Here is a 12,353-nt window from a genome sequence, read left to right as displayed (position 1 = left end):
CAGAATAGCACTGATGCTTGCAGGCATTTGAGGTGGCCAAACTGACAGGCTGCACTCCAGCAGGTAAACAGTAGCCTATTAAGAACACACAGAGACAAAACGTGTCATGTGAGAGTCAAGCGTTTTGTTGGCATGAACTTCTGTGGGGAAGGCAGCTGGGTCTGTTTCAAGGACACAGGGCAACGATGCAGTTTCTGAACACGTTCAGAGGCAAGGGATGTCTGTTTGGTTTAAGTGTTTTGATATAAGGCTAAATGCTTAAATTGAAAGATGCATATGTATTCATTTCATGGAACAGGATCAGAGTGCAGTCTGTGCTGTAGAACCCTCAGTAAAAATAAAAACACACCCCCACCATGTTTTTGGCTTCTCTGAAGAATCTTAGTATTAATTGAATAATGTTTTTATCTGTTCTTATTTTCTGAAAAAAGAAAAAAAAGGTGTGAATTTTTTTTACAGGGGGAAAAAAAATTCATTAACTCATTCCGTTCTCTCTCTAAAAATCTCTCTCTAAAAATTTCAGAAAGCTTAAGAGCCAAAATCTGTCTTGATTTTATCACTCTGCTGTAGTTAGAACTTAGTCGTTCAAACTGGGCCTTGTACTTCAAAGAAATTCTAGATGTGTTGAGCCATTTACTTCAGTGACACATGGAAGCTCAATATCTTGACAAATGTAAGCTCTAACTTTTATATACTGGGTACAGTTTCTGCCTGGCAGGTCAGATTTGTGCTACTGTTGTATGTGGCTATGGAAAATTCATGTTGGTGTTGCTGCAGTTACTACGCTGAAGCCACAATAGCAGAAAGCCATTAGCTTTCAATTAATAACGGAAAATATAATTAACTGTGAAGTAACCTAAATATATATAAAAATGTAAAGGTTTTCATATTAAAATGTAATAAACTCTCTTTTATTCTTATTAACAAATTTGTTGTGGAAGACATACAATTTAAACATACAAAAGACTTGCTCTGGGGGAAGTATTTCTTTTGTCTTTATGTCCAACACAGTGTGTGCTTGAACAGTAGGTGACTGTCTCTAAATTTTCTAGTGCCTATATGTAGGAAGATAGATTCTCCTGGTAGGAAAAAAAGAGAGAAGGGCCATAGCTTGAACTTGTTAAACCCACTGCAGAGTTGTGCTTGGGAGACTCAAAGCCATGCGTGGGCTAAGATGGAAGGGGATTTGTTTCAATTTTGGGTTGGGTAACTGATTTTTCTCTGTGTTTGCTAAACCCCTTGGCTTGCTTTGTGCATGTCATTTGTTTCACTTAAACTCTCATTTGAGATACTTGGGTAATAATGCCTGTGCTGTGCAGGTGTTGTGGGTTTAAAATGTGTCAGTAAGTCCCTAAAAGCCTTTACTGTAGTACCATGTCAAGGGGTATTTACAAAGGAGCTTCGTGGCTTAAAATGGTTCATTTCTAGCAGTGGAAGAATGTGTGAATTAAGTAGGATGGGTGGGAGGGAGAGGGGGAGAAAAGAAAGAAAACCAACACCCAAAGACTTCTGAACACGCTTTCCTAATTTGTGAGGCTAGGATGTGCTGAGCTATTAAAAATCAATATAAATAGTACAGATCTTACCAAGAAGAGTCAGAACTGAAAGAGAACAAGAAACAAAAGGGAAGTGATAATAGGTTCAGAAACCAATTCTGCAGCTTTGGTCAGCTGGGAAAGCTGGCAGTACCAGACAGCTTTGTTTGCATTGATGGAAACAGGGAATGGAAACCTAAAATCAAGGAGTAAGTTTCCACCTTCCTAAGGATGTTTCTTGTTTCAAGACAGATTTTCTGAACAGCTAATTGGCTGTTCATCTGAAATGCTGTAGGCACTGTGCTAATACCTGTTATAAAACAGGTTTAAATGCAAGTCTTGATGTAATTATTCTCATTACCTCCTTCCTTTCTCATGCAGAAGAGCTAGAGCAGGTTTCTGGGTGAAAGAGGGTGGAGTTACTTCAATGCCCTGTGAGCTCAGTTAGATGAATGCTTGTTCTCTTTAACTCACGTTGTAAAGCTCAATTTCAAATTGAGTATTGCTATGCACTTTGCAGAGATGATCAACAAGCAAAGAGTTCCCTTCGGTGTTGGTTCTTTTACCTGAAGTCCTCTTAATTTTACTTTGAACAATTATTAACGAAAGTACATCTTTCTTAAATACAGGGGATGAGATATGGCTTAGAAATGCAATGTGTTTTTATTTATTCTGATATTGCCTGATTTTTCAAGTGGTAAGCTGCATCCTCCATTGTTTGTGTGAATGTCAAGAGCCACAGAATGGAGGGAGCTGATGTAATGGCTCTGCTGAAGGTGACTCTTCTGATCCCTGAGGGACATCACAAGAGTCTATAAACCAGCCTTTCTTTTACCATTTCACTCTTCAGTGAAGATTAGAGATTACAGGTTACAAATCTGTAAATCATTGTCTGTAGAAGTTGCCTGCTTTTGCAGGCAAAGGAGTTGATCTGCAACTTAAAATCCATCCCACTTGGAGTTTTTGTAGTGGGTGTGTGGGTGTATTCATGTAGTCTGGTGATCTTGTTCTGCATACAGCCACTTTTCATAAAATCAATGGCATGCAAAGCACATTGTCTTCCTACCTTGGGTATGTAATTTCATTTTGTTGAATTTTGCCCTTCCCACAGAGCATGACTGAGACAAACTTGTAGAGCAGTGAGAAAAGGCTGTGGAGTGCCTCGTTGTATGCGCTCAGTGGCTTCACACAGTGATTGAAGTGTACAGTTGTTTACACACTTAGCTTATTACTGAATTCAGCTTTATACAAAGTGAAGCATTTGTTTTCTTGGTTTTTAAATATGTGGCTGCACTTCTAACCCAGGCAGCCAGGGATGGCTCACAGGCGATAACCCATCCATTCTGCCTGGCTTGGGCAAGATGCCTTTTCTGAGCAGGGCTGGTGATGGTGGCTGAGGTTGTCTTCTTGAGATCTACCCAAAAGCAAGAGAAAAATCAAACTGAATCTGAAAATACAAGGATTCTTAGTGTCAACATGTACGCAGCTTTAGGGTATTGTCATTTTGGGTTTATTTTGTGTAATAAGGAAGGAGGCCCATTGTAGCTTAAGCTTATTGCTTTGTCTTTGTGTGGGTTGAAAGAAAACATTTTACTCAATGTAATGCCTACGTCCCAGCTCTGCAGCCTATACTGTTCTGCTCTCATTAAATGAGTGTAAGGGCCAATAAAAGGTATTTTTGTCTATCTGTGAAGTCAGTTGCCGGGTTTAAGAATTTTTTTATTGTTTTTCCCTCAGTTGGTATCAGCTGCAACTGTTTCAACTGGATTGACTTTTAAAATGCAATTACAGCAAAACTGAAAGTTGGAGGAAAGAAAAATCACCTTCATATATCTGAAGTGTTGTATTTTTTTATTAAAATAACATGGGTTTTCTGTTTCCTCAGAAACAGATGTTTGTTTAAAACTAATCATGGACTTGGACTCAGATTTAATTTATCATTTAATTTCGAACCAATCTTCTGTAAATGAACTGCCTTGGGACTGAACGAATAGGAATTTTCTGTATGCTGAGGGCTTTGAATGTTGGTTTTTGGGTTGTTGTTTTTTTTTTTTGTTGTTGGTTTTTTTTTTTGTGCAGACAATTAAGTAACCCAGGAAAAGAAACAAAACTGCTGATGAAGCAAGCTCTTGTATATAGATATTTGCCAGAATTTAAAAGATGCAGTAACTTCAACTTGCAGCTCGTCTCTAGTTAAGTGTAATTTACTGTGGTCCAAATTAGATCTTTGTCTTCAGAACTCGGAGTTTCTGTTGGTGTCTTTTTTGTTCAGCTGTGAGAATCTGGCATTGGCTGTGTTCAGATGGTTCATCTGCACTACAGCTGAGGGAAGACAGGTTTAAGTGGAGGCAATGAGACACAGCTGGGATCCTTAAATTACTTCTGACCAGACATGAATTAGGCCCACTGACATCTCATGACTGGCATTTTGTTTTTTCTGCATGAGAATTCTAACCTGAGAAGCAAACAAGTTTATTTGAGGCTTTGAACCCAAGCCAACACTTGCAGCCTTTTCTGAATTGCAATACTTCCATGATTACAGATAGCGTAAGTGAAAATGTGTGCTTTTTTACTGAACTCATTTATCATAGTTGTGAACTTGATTTGAATTCCTGTTGAAGACTGCGGAAATGTGGAGAACATTCATATATGCCTGCATTTCATTTAATTTTCTTGGACATGGTTCTTATTCAGAACTAGAGGGGGGAGCACCCAGTCCACTTAGTGACCCATGTCTGGCTACAAAGTGAAAGAGCAGCAACTCTGTTAGTGTTGTGAGCTTAGAACAGGTAATGTCTAGACCTGAAACTAGAATCAGTTTCTGTGTGCATGTTGGGCTTGGGGGAGAAAGAAATTTTACTGTCTACTTCAACCCTTAAACAAAAAGATCTCTGGAACTTTGTAATTAAATCACAGCTGGTCACATACCTAAATAATAATAATATTATAGTCATCCTCATGGCATGCTTCTGTTTGACAAACTGCTTTTATCAAACTTTTTCTTGTGTCTTCTGGTTTATTGAGTTTATAGGCTGAAAAGTTGTAATTGGCTATATTTTTTTTTTCTTCTCTATTAGTTGGTTTTACTTGGGTGTTTGCTGTGGGAAGTTGGCGTGTTCAGTTCTTTGAATACACACATCTGTTGTAAAGATGGTAAACTAAGAGGCATGATTGCATACTGTACTAAGAGAAAATTAAAATCCTATGTTCCGTGGAATAGAAGCAGAATGCTGAGATGTTTGAAAAAGTATTGTGAGCAGCACTGCATTGTTTAGTTAGCATTTGTAAACCCTGTAACCATGAGGTATTTCAGCCATTCTAAATTACTAGTGTATAAACGTTTAAATTATGCCGAGTATAAAGATAAACATTTCTGTTATGCTTTGAAACTTGAAGATCATCAGTAACTTCTTATTCTTCATAAAGTTCAATTTCATGCAAGAGTAACTGATGTTTTCAGATGCAGTCGGTGATGCTGTGGCTTCAGAAAAGCTTTCATTGGTAAGGGAAAAGAAATATGAGAAATAATTTTTGAGCAGTTTTATGGTTGATTTGCCGGGTCTTTTGTGACAGTGTTTTCCATACTGTGTTATTAAACTTGAGCGTTACTATATTAGTCACTTTATGCATCATAATTGTGTAATTATTGTATTCTCTATATCCAAGTTTGTTCCCATTAGCTTTCATTCTTAAATCATTAAAGGCAGATTTTAAATGCAATATGATTTAGAGTGTTTTTTCTTAATCAGGTCAATCACTGAGAAAGCTCCTCTGGTATTGACTTTGGCCATTATTACATCTTCCTTTATCAAAATCAGTTTTTCTAAATAATCTGCTATCTCTTTAATAATAAACTGAAATTAGACACAGTGAAAATGTTTTTAACTGTTTTAACTCCAATGTGAAATTCTTTTACTAAGTCAAATTTCTATTGATTCTTACTACCTTCTGATTTACCCTGTTATCTGGCTTTCTCATGTGCAATCGGCAAGATGAAACTGTTAATGTATCACTCAGAGCCTGTAGGAATATCTACGTAGTGCTGTGACGGCTGACAAAGTGTGGAAACCCAATGGGAATGATGGGCTTAGTCCACTGGGGATTTCATCTGTTGTCAGAAACACAATGACTGCCATCTCCAAATCTCGAGGTGTAAGATGCAGTGTACCAACTGTGATGTGGGGGACTGTGCTTATCTAGCAAACCACCTGTTTTCTCTTTGGATTAGTGTACTGTTCTTATTCTGTCATCTAGCAGTAACTGGCAGATAGATGTTTATTTTGGTAGCAATGGTTCACAATAATGTCGGTTTTTATATTGCTGATTTACCTTTGCTATACTTATAGAATGGTCTGAGTTCAGTTGAATTACTTCACACGATGAACTGCAAAATAGAAGTTTTCATCTGCTTTTGAAAATAATAAAGTAATGGCAACTTCTTTGTAAGAACATCCTACTTGCAAGAAGTTGGAGTTTGTGTTAAGAAAAGCATCAGTGATGGAACTATATGCTCTCAATTTCCTTGCTCGGCTTATTGCCAAAGATGCTGATAACTGCTTAAGCAATAGAGAATAAAATATGAAAATAACTTTATGGTTAAGATTTTTGGTACAAACCCAGAGAATATTTGTGGTACTGAAGTTAGTGGTGATTCAGCCTTCATCTGATCACAGTAATTAAATCCAAATTTAAAATGATAACTAGTCAATTTTGGCAATAAAACATGAAAAGATCTAGCAACAGAGTGATCGCTGTAAGAGTAAACATTCCTACCCTCTGTGTGTATTTCTGATAAAGGATGGAATGTTTAATGAATGTGGAAAGAGAACAAGGCTTAACTTTTTTCTTTTTCTTTTTTTTTTTTTTCCTCACTGAAAATGAAGATAACTGTGAACTTTGTGTGATTGTATGTCATTAGCTGTCCAGTTTGGCTCTCAAATCTCTGAACTATTCTAAATCGTAAATATTTGGAGCAGTTCAAAGCTGCCAAGTTGTGCAATACCACATCAAAGTAGGATTAGTAAGAGCTGCTAATCCTTATGGTTCCCCCCTCCATTTTTAACTATTTCTAATCTCAAACCAAACTTCTAGTTTTCAAATGGCAAATGAAATATTTGAGGAAAATGTCTGTACTAATATGATATGACACTCTATCCCTGCTTACTTGCTGCCACGTCTCTTGGCCTACTGCACCACAAATAAGGAAATAAATTTAGTGTCATCCATCTGCTTGCACCCCTTTAAATACTTCTTAGACAATAGGAGGAAAGGAAGAAGAAAACAACTCCTTTGGCCTTTCCGGTGTTGCACATAGGCTAAAACTTAATTTATGGAACACCATCATTTTTTTCTAGTTTAATTTTGAAGCCAAAAATATCAAGGCATAAAAAGTATGAAAGAAATCTTCAGGCTTGTAGCAATCCTTTTTTTGCACTTGTTAGTAGTAGACCTTCAATACTATTTAAAGTTTGAAATGCATTTATTAACTCTGTATGATATAGGGGTATTGCCATGCTCTTTCTGTCCTGACATCTGAGGCAGTTTGGCTGTGTGTTGTGTTGGAAGGAAGAAGGAGGGCTAAGAAAGAGCTACAAACTTGATAACCTGATTATAAAAACGATTATGGCAAACTGCATGCATCAGGAAAGCATTAAATGCCAATTAGGGCTCTGAAGTGTTAGTCATTATATGCCTGGCTGCAGTTGGCACATAACTTGTATCTTGTGTGTTGTGTTTGGATGCAATAACAGAAGTGTAAATGAGGACTGGGAAAACCATAAGAGAAAAGAGAACACAAATATCACTATTTTTAAGTCCTTTTCTGGAGAAAAATGTTTTGTTTTTTTCCTCTCTTTTTGTTAAGAAACAGAAAGCTAATCCTACCAAAGATCTTCTTTATGTGCTGGTGGAAGAAATTATACCAGTAGGACTCAGCCTTTGGCTATGGCTCAGTGTTAGTGATGCACCTTACATTAAAGTGGAGAAGCCACACGTTATGCATGTTGCAGCTGCCAGGTTCCAGAGTCCAGCAGCTCCAGTCCAAGTGCTTGCTTGGCTGTTCAGAGGTCGCTATGCGTTTTTCTGCTCCTGAGAAAGGTGTGCTGTGCTGAGTACAGAGTGCAGAGGTTTATTCTGGAGGTGCTGATAACAGCCTTGGCTTGCCAGTTTGCTTGGTGCCGGCTTATGTTTCCAGCTTTGCAGTGCAGAAATTGGTCTAATTTACTTCAATTTAAATGTTAACGATCCTCTTTCTGTAAGCAAAGGGAAGCATGCACAGTCAGTCCAAAAAAATGAAGATTTATTCTCCTGACAACGCTAGTAATAATTTTATATCTAAGGATCCCCTCTGGATATTTGTTTTACTATTTGCCATTAAATTATTCCTTATGGTGGTCAACTTCTTAAAGGCACTTATCAGAGGTTAAAACCTTTCAGACTTGTTCTGACAGTACATGCTTATTGGAAACCAGTGGACTGAAAAACCTGTTGTTAATTTCTCTTGCTGTTGTCAGTTTTCCCTGACCATTGTGGAGCTAGAAAAGCTTAGGAGTGTTTAGGAGTTTTGGAGGTGGAAATGTTGTTATGTTACCAAACTCAGTGATTGCATCACGTAGTTTATTTTGAAACTTTGACCAGCTGTACATACATAATGGTACATTCCAGAGCCCTTCTTAACTGTGCTTAAAAACTGCGTGCTTTTTTCAATACAAAGCCACCCTTGCCTCAATGAGCTTTTTTTCTGGGTATGTTTTGTAGGCGGCAGCCTCAGGTATAAGTGGTATAAACAAATGGGTGGAGAGGAGAAAATCACAGCAACAACACAACAAAAAGCCAATAACCCCATGTATTGCTGGAAAATGAACAGGGCTGCAGAGGTCTTGGCTCGCTCCCCAGCTGTCTGCACACAGTGCCCTGCTTGTGGCACTCGTTCAGCAGCGCCGGTTGTCAACGTGACAGGGTTGAGACTAATGTGAGCACACTGCCAACACAAAAACATGAAAGCAGCCTGCACATGGCTGTGTTCTGCTGCTCTGTGAGCACGGGAGAGAGATTTTGACTGTTATTCTGAATTGTTGTGATTACCCTGCTCTGTCTGTCTTGTGCATTATGACAAAATACAGTTGCAAACCTGATGCTGGAGGTGAATGGGAATGAGCACCAGTGATGCTTTAAAATTCTTGATGGTAAGCTGGCCTGGCTATTTCCATTAAAGGAGTTAATGAAAAAGTAACTATTCTGTGCTTTAAAATGTTCACAGGATTTCTGATTTGATATTTCAGGTGGCTTTTGGTGCCTCCTTCTTTCACTGCCAGCCTGCTGCTGGAAATAAAGGGAGGGACTTTTTCTTCCTGGCTTCAGAAGCCATGTCTCCTTGTCAGGCATGTAATGAACACAAATGGCATACCCTATGCATCCAGAAATCATGCTGGATATAATTAGGTGAGTGCAATTATGAAAGTGAATAATTTACCCTGTCAGGGCACTCATGTTCTGGTGGAGCATCGCTCACAATTTTTATTTTGTACTTTCCTTTGCATTACAAAATAAGCACAAAGTTATTCTTCCTATACTAATTGATATGACAATGTGTCATAGTGGTGTGTAAAAGCTGGTCGCTGTAAGATGCTCATTGTTTTGGTGATGAGGCTCAGTAGGTTTTCAGATGGTTGGACATGTTGACCCAGAAAGGCTTTCCAGGTCTTTCTTGTGATTGTAAATCTTCATTAAATAGGCACAGATCTCCAATTTCCTTTACAGCGATATGTTGCGTACTTCAAAATGACATGAATGTGAATATTGCAGAAAATAGAACATGCGTTCTGAACATAGGAAAATATGTTTTCTTTTAAAATGAAAATATTGTTTCTGTATATGATAACAGCTGTGGCTGTCATTAGTTTTTATTTCCTTTTCCCAATGCTTTTTATAGGCAAAGGCAATAAGGCCCTGAAATTGTTACAATTACATCACTGCATTTTCTGCTACGAATATCATTTATTGGCTTTGGATTAGGTGTCTTAATTATTTGATTATTATGTTTTGGAATTGGATAAAAGTCCCCCTCATTTTTGTGGCACTCCAAATGTGATTAATAGCAGCGAAACATATTGAAGTCATTAGCCCTTAGTGCTCAACATTTTGCTTTTTTATTTATTTTTTGCCAAGATAGAAGAATGCGTCAATAATAAAACAATTTTCATTTCAAATGACTGCTCATAAATATGTAGACATTTTAAAAGCTATGAATTGTTTAATGAATTTTAACGGGATGGGATGGTTACAGTATTTTGTAAAGGAAATGAATGGGATAATCTGAAGTAGCATATTAATTCACATCTTTTCATATACCCAATTTTTTAAATGCTAGTTGCATTTGCGTGCAAGATTTGACTCATTCTTGCACACATTGTGGATCATTTCTTATGACACTGAAATTCATCCCTTGCTGAACTGGGAGCCTTTTTAGTAGAGCTAGTCCGAGTTAGCACTGTTTCAGAGGCTGACTTTGTCTAGTAGTGGAGATAGGGCAGAACAGACAGCGTTAACTCTGAAATGGCAACACTGATTTCCCACTACTCTTCAATTACATTATTTTTTTCAGGAAAATAAATAAATGTTGATGTACATAGTAACTTAAGCAATGGTGTATGCTTCACTCTGCATCTTTTTTTGCTGAAAGGGGTGAAAGTAATGGATTACTTGATAAGGTGGTGCTATTGCTTTATACAGTTATATTATCATGGTGGTAGAGCTAGAGCATTATGTGCAGTCACAGTGTGAATTCATGGATAATGATAGAAAACATATTACACAGTTTGTAATAGACACCAGCAGACAGGAATTTTTTGTCTTCCTCTAAAATCTATGATCACAGCAAATTGTGGTGTTCAATAACAGAATAGGACGGTGGCTATAGACAGGTGTGGATGGAAAGGTCAGAGCCTTATCTGTTACCATAAGAAAAAAAAGAGATTGTTCAAGTATGTTGTGGCTCCAGAAATAGTGAGAAGCTACAGAAAGGCCTATTTGCTGAGTTGTGGAGGTGATTATTCCTGGTCAGCTTCAGTGATTTTTCTTTAGCTGTATAGGAAAACCAGACTTGAAATGGAGTTCTGCTGAAATTCAGATAGATGGATGCTCATAGGGAGAAGGTAGAGAGGAACAGAAGTAAAAACGAGAGCTAGCAGAGGGGTGTCAGACCTGATTGCTGTGGGTCTGAAAGGCAGTGGAGTGTGTGTATGGATCTGCAAGGGCAGCAAAGAAAATCAGATGTTGTGTCTGCCAGCTTCAACTCACCATACTGTCTGAGCTGGCAGGAGGAGGGAGCTGCAAGGATCAGTACACCAGAAAACCCCTGGGTTAGAATTTCAGTGCCCATCCTCAGTTTGAATTGCTGGAAGATTAATTACAAATAACTGATTGAATACCAGATTAGTTCCCTACCAACATTTTAATTAACTGCGATTAAAATTTTAGGTTTAGATTGCACTTTGTACTGATGGCTTCCTACAAAGTTTTATTGCTTTTAAATGATGCTGTGCTTTTTTGATTAAAAATTTAATTTCCTGTTAAATAGAAAGCTCAGAAAAAAAAATCTCTGTCCAGCTGCTTTTTATTTTAGCCATCTTTGATGGGAAAATTAGGCTTTGAAAGGTATCTGAATTTTGCAAAAAGCGGAACCTAAGTTCTCTCGTGTATTCAGATATGCAGAAACGGGCACTGTAGAGCGGGTATCTGGAAATCAAACGTTGTGTCGTGCCTCTAAAAGGATATCACAGCCCTTTTACATGACTCTTTAGAAGTTATTTCATTAAAGTATTAACTCAAGATAGAATTTCAGATCACTCCTAATTTCAAAGGTAGTTAAAATAATTTATTAGGAATTGAATGTAAGCACTGATCTTGGGATTTAAATCAGTAACTTGCTGAAATCAGAAGTCTCAAGAGTCTTAGCGTACTTTTCAGCTTGTGCCTTGAAATAAACTGTCACATGTTCTCACGGATCTGAGAAAATGTCAGCCTGTGATTTTAGGTTGATGCAAGTAAATAAATGTGCCCCCAAATGTATTCCCCTTGAAATAAAAACTATTCCTTTACCTCTCATCTCCCTTGTTCAGCACAGCACAGCTGCCAGGTTGGGAAGCACTAAGCCTGCTGTCACTTGTTCCTTTCATCTATCTCCCTTTCCCCCTCCTCCCCCCATCTTTATCCATAGTGTTGAATGGGATGGTGACCGTGGGTAGGTGATGGGTGCCATGGGCTGGGGTTTTAGTGGGGGACATGTATAATGTCCCATTTTCTCTTGTCACAGCCTGCTGCCATGTCCCTCTTACTCTGCAAAGGCAACAGCATTTCTCTGTGTGTGTGGCAGACAGCAATCCTTTGAATGATAGATCTAGCTGCTTGTAATCTGTGTGAATAATGGTGTTGTAGGTGACAACATGTGAGCGGTTCCAAGAAGTGGAAGCTGATCCACTTCTGAGGCTCTGAGTCTGGTACATCCTGCACCAGGCAGGTGGGAAGATGCCAGTCAGATCTCTATGTTATTCATTGCCGTGTCTCCATGTCACTTTACATTACATGATGAAAATATCACTTTCAAAATTGCTGAGACAAATTTCTTTCAATTCAGTGCACATTTGTGTAGTTCAGGAAGCAGTAAGACTAGAAATAGTGTCTAAATGTAATTATTCTTTCTTCTGGATATGTTCATAGAGAATGGAGTCTCACTTTAGAAAAAAATACAGTCTCTGTCTTATTTTCTATTTAAAAATAGAAATGTTATCTCCAAAAATGTCTATGGTGCAAGACCAATAA

The 12,353-nt window shown here is 38.0% G+C and overlaps 1 protein-coding gene across 18 annotated transcripts in view; it reads left to right on the top strand.

Moving 5' to 3' along the window:
• The window catches only part of NAALADL2 (N-acetylated alpha-linked acidic dipeptidase like 2), a 338,435-nt gene that overhangs the window by 90,075 nt on the left and 236,007 nt on the right, over positions 1–12,353 (top strand). The window contains exon 1 of one of the 18 annotated variants that reach the window (XM_085513290.1): positions 8,816–8,975. The exons of the other annotated variants lie outside the window; for them this stretch is intronic. The gene's annotated coding sequence lies outside the window, so the exon portion shown is untranslated. Of the gene's footprint in view, positions 1–8,815; positions 8,976–12,353 lie in introns of those variants that run through there. 18 annotated transcript variants of the gene reach the window in all.

This window comes from Coturnix japonica, chromosome 12, assembly GCF_054131305.1.
Source record: "Coturnix japonica strain WE chromosome 12, WE-NBRP24, whole genome shotgun sequence".
Taxonomy (NCBI): Eukaryota; Metazoa; Chordata; class Aves; order Galliformes; family Phasianidae; genus Coturnix; species Coturnix japonica.
This window is presented reverse-complemented; position numbering and strand designations above follow the sequence as displayed.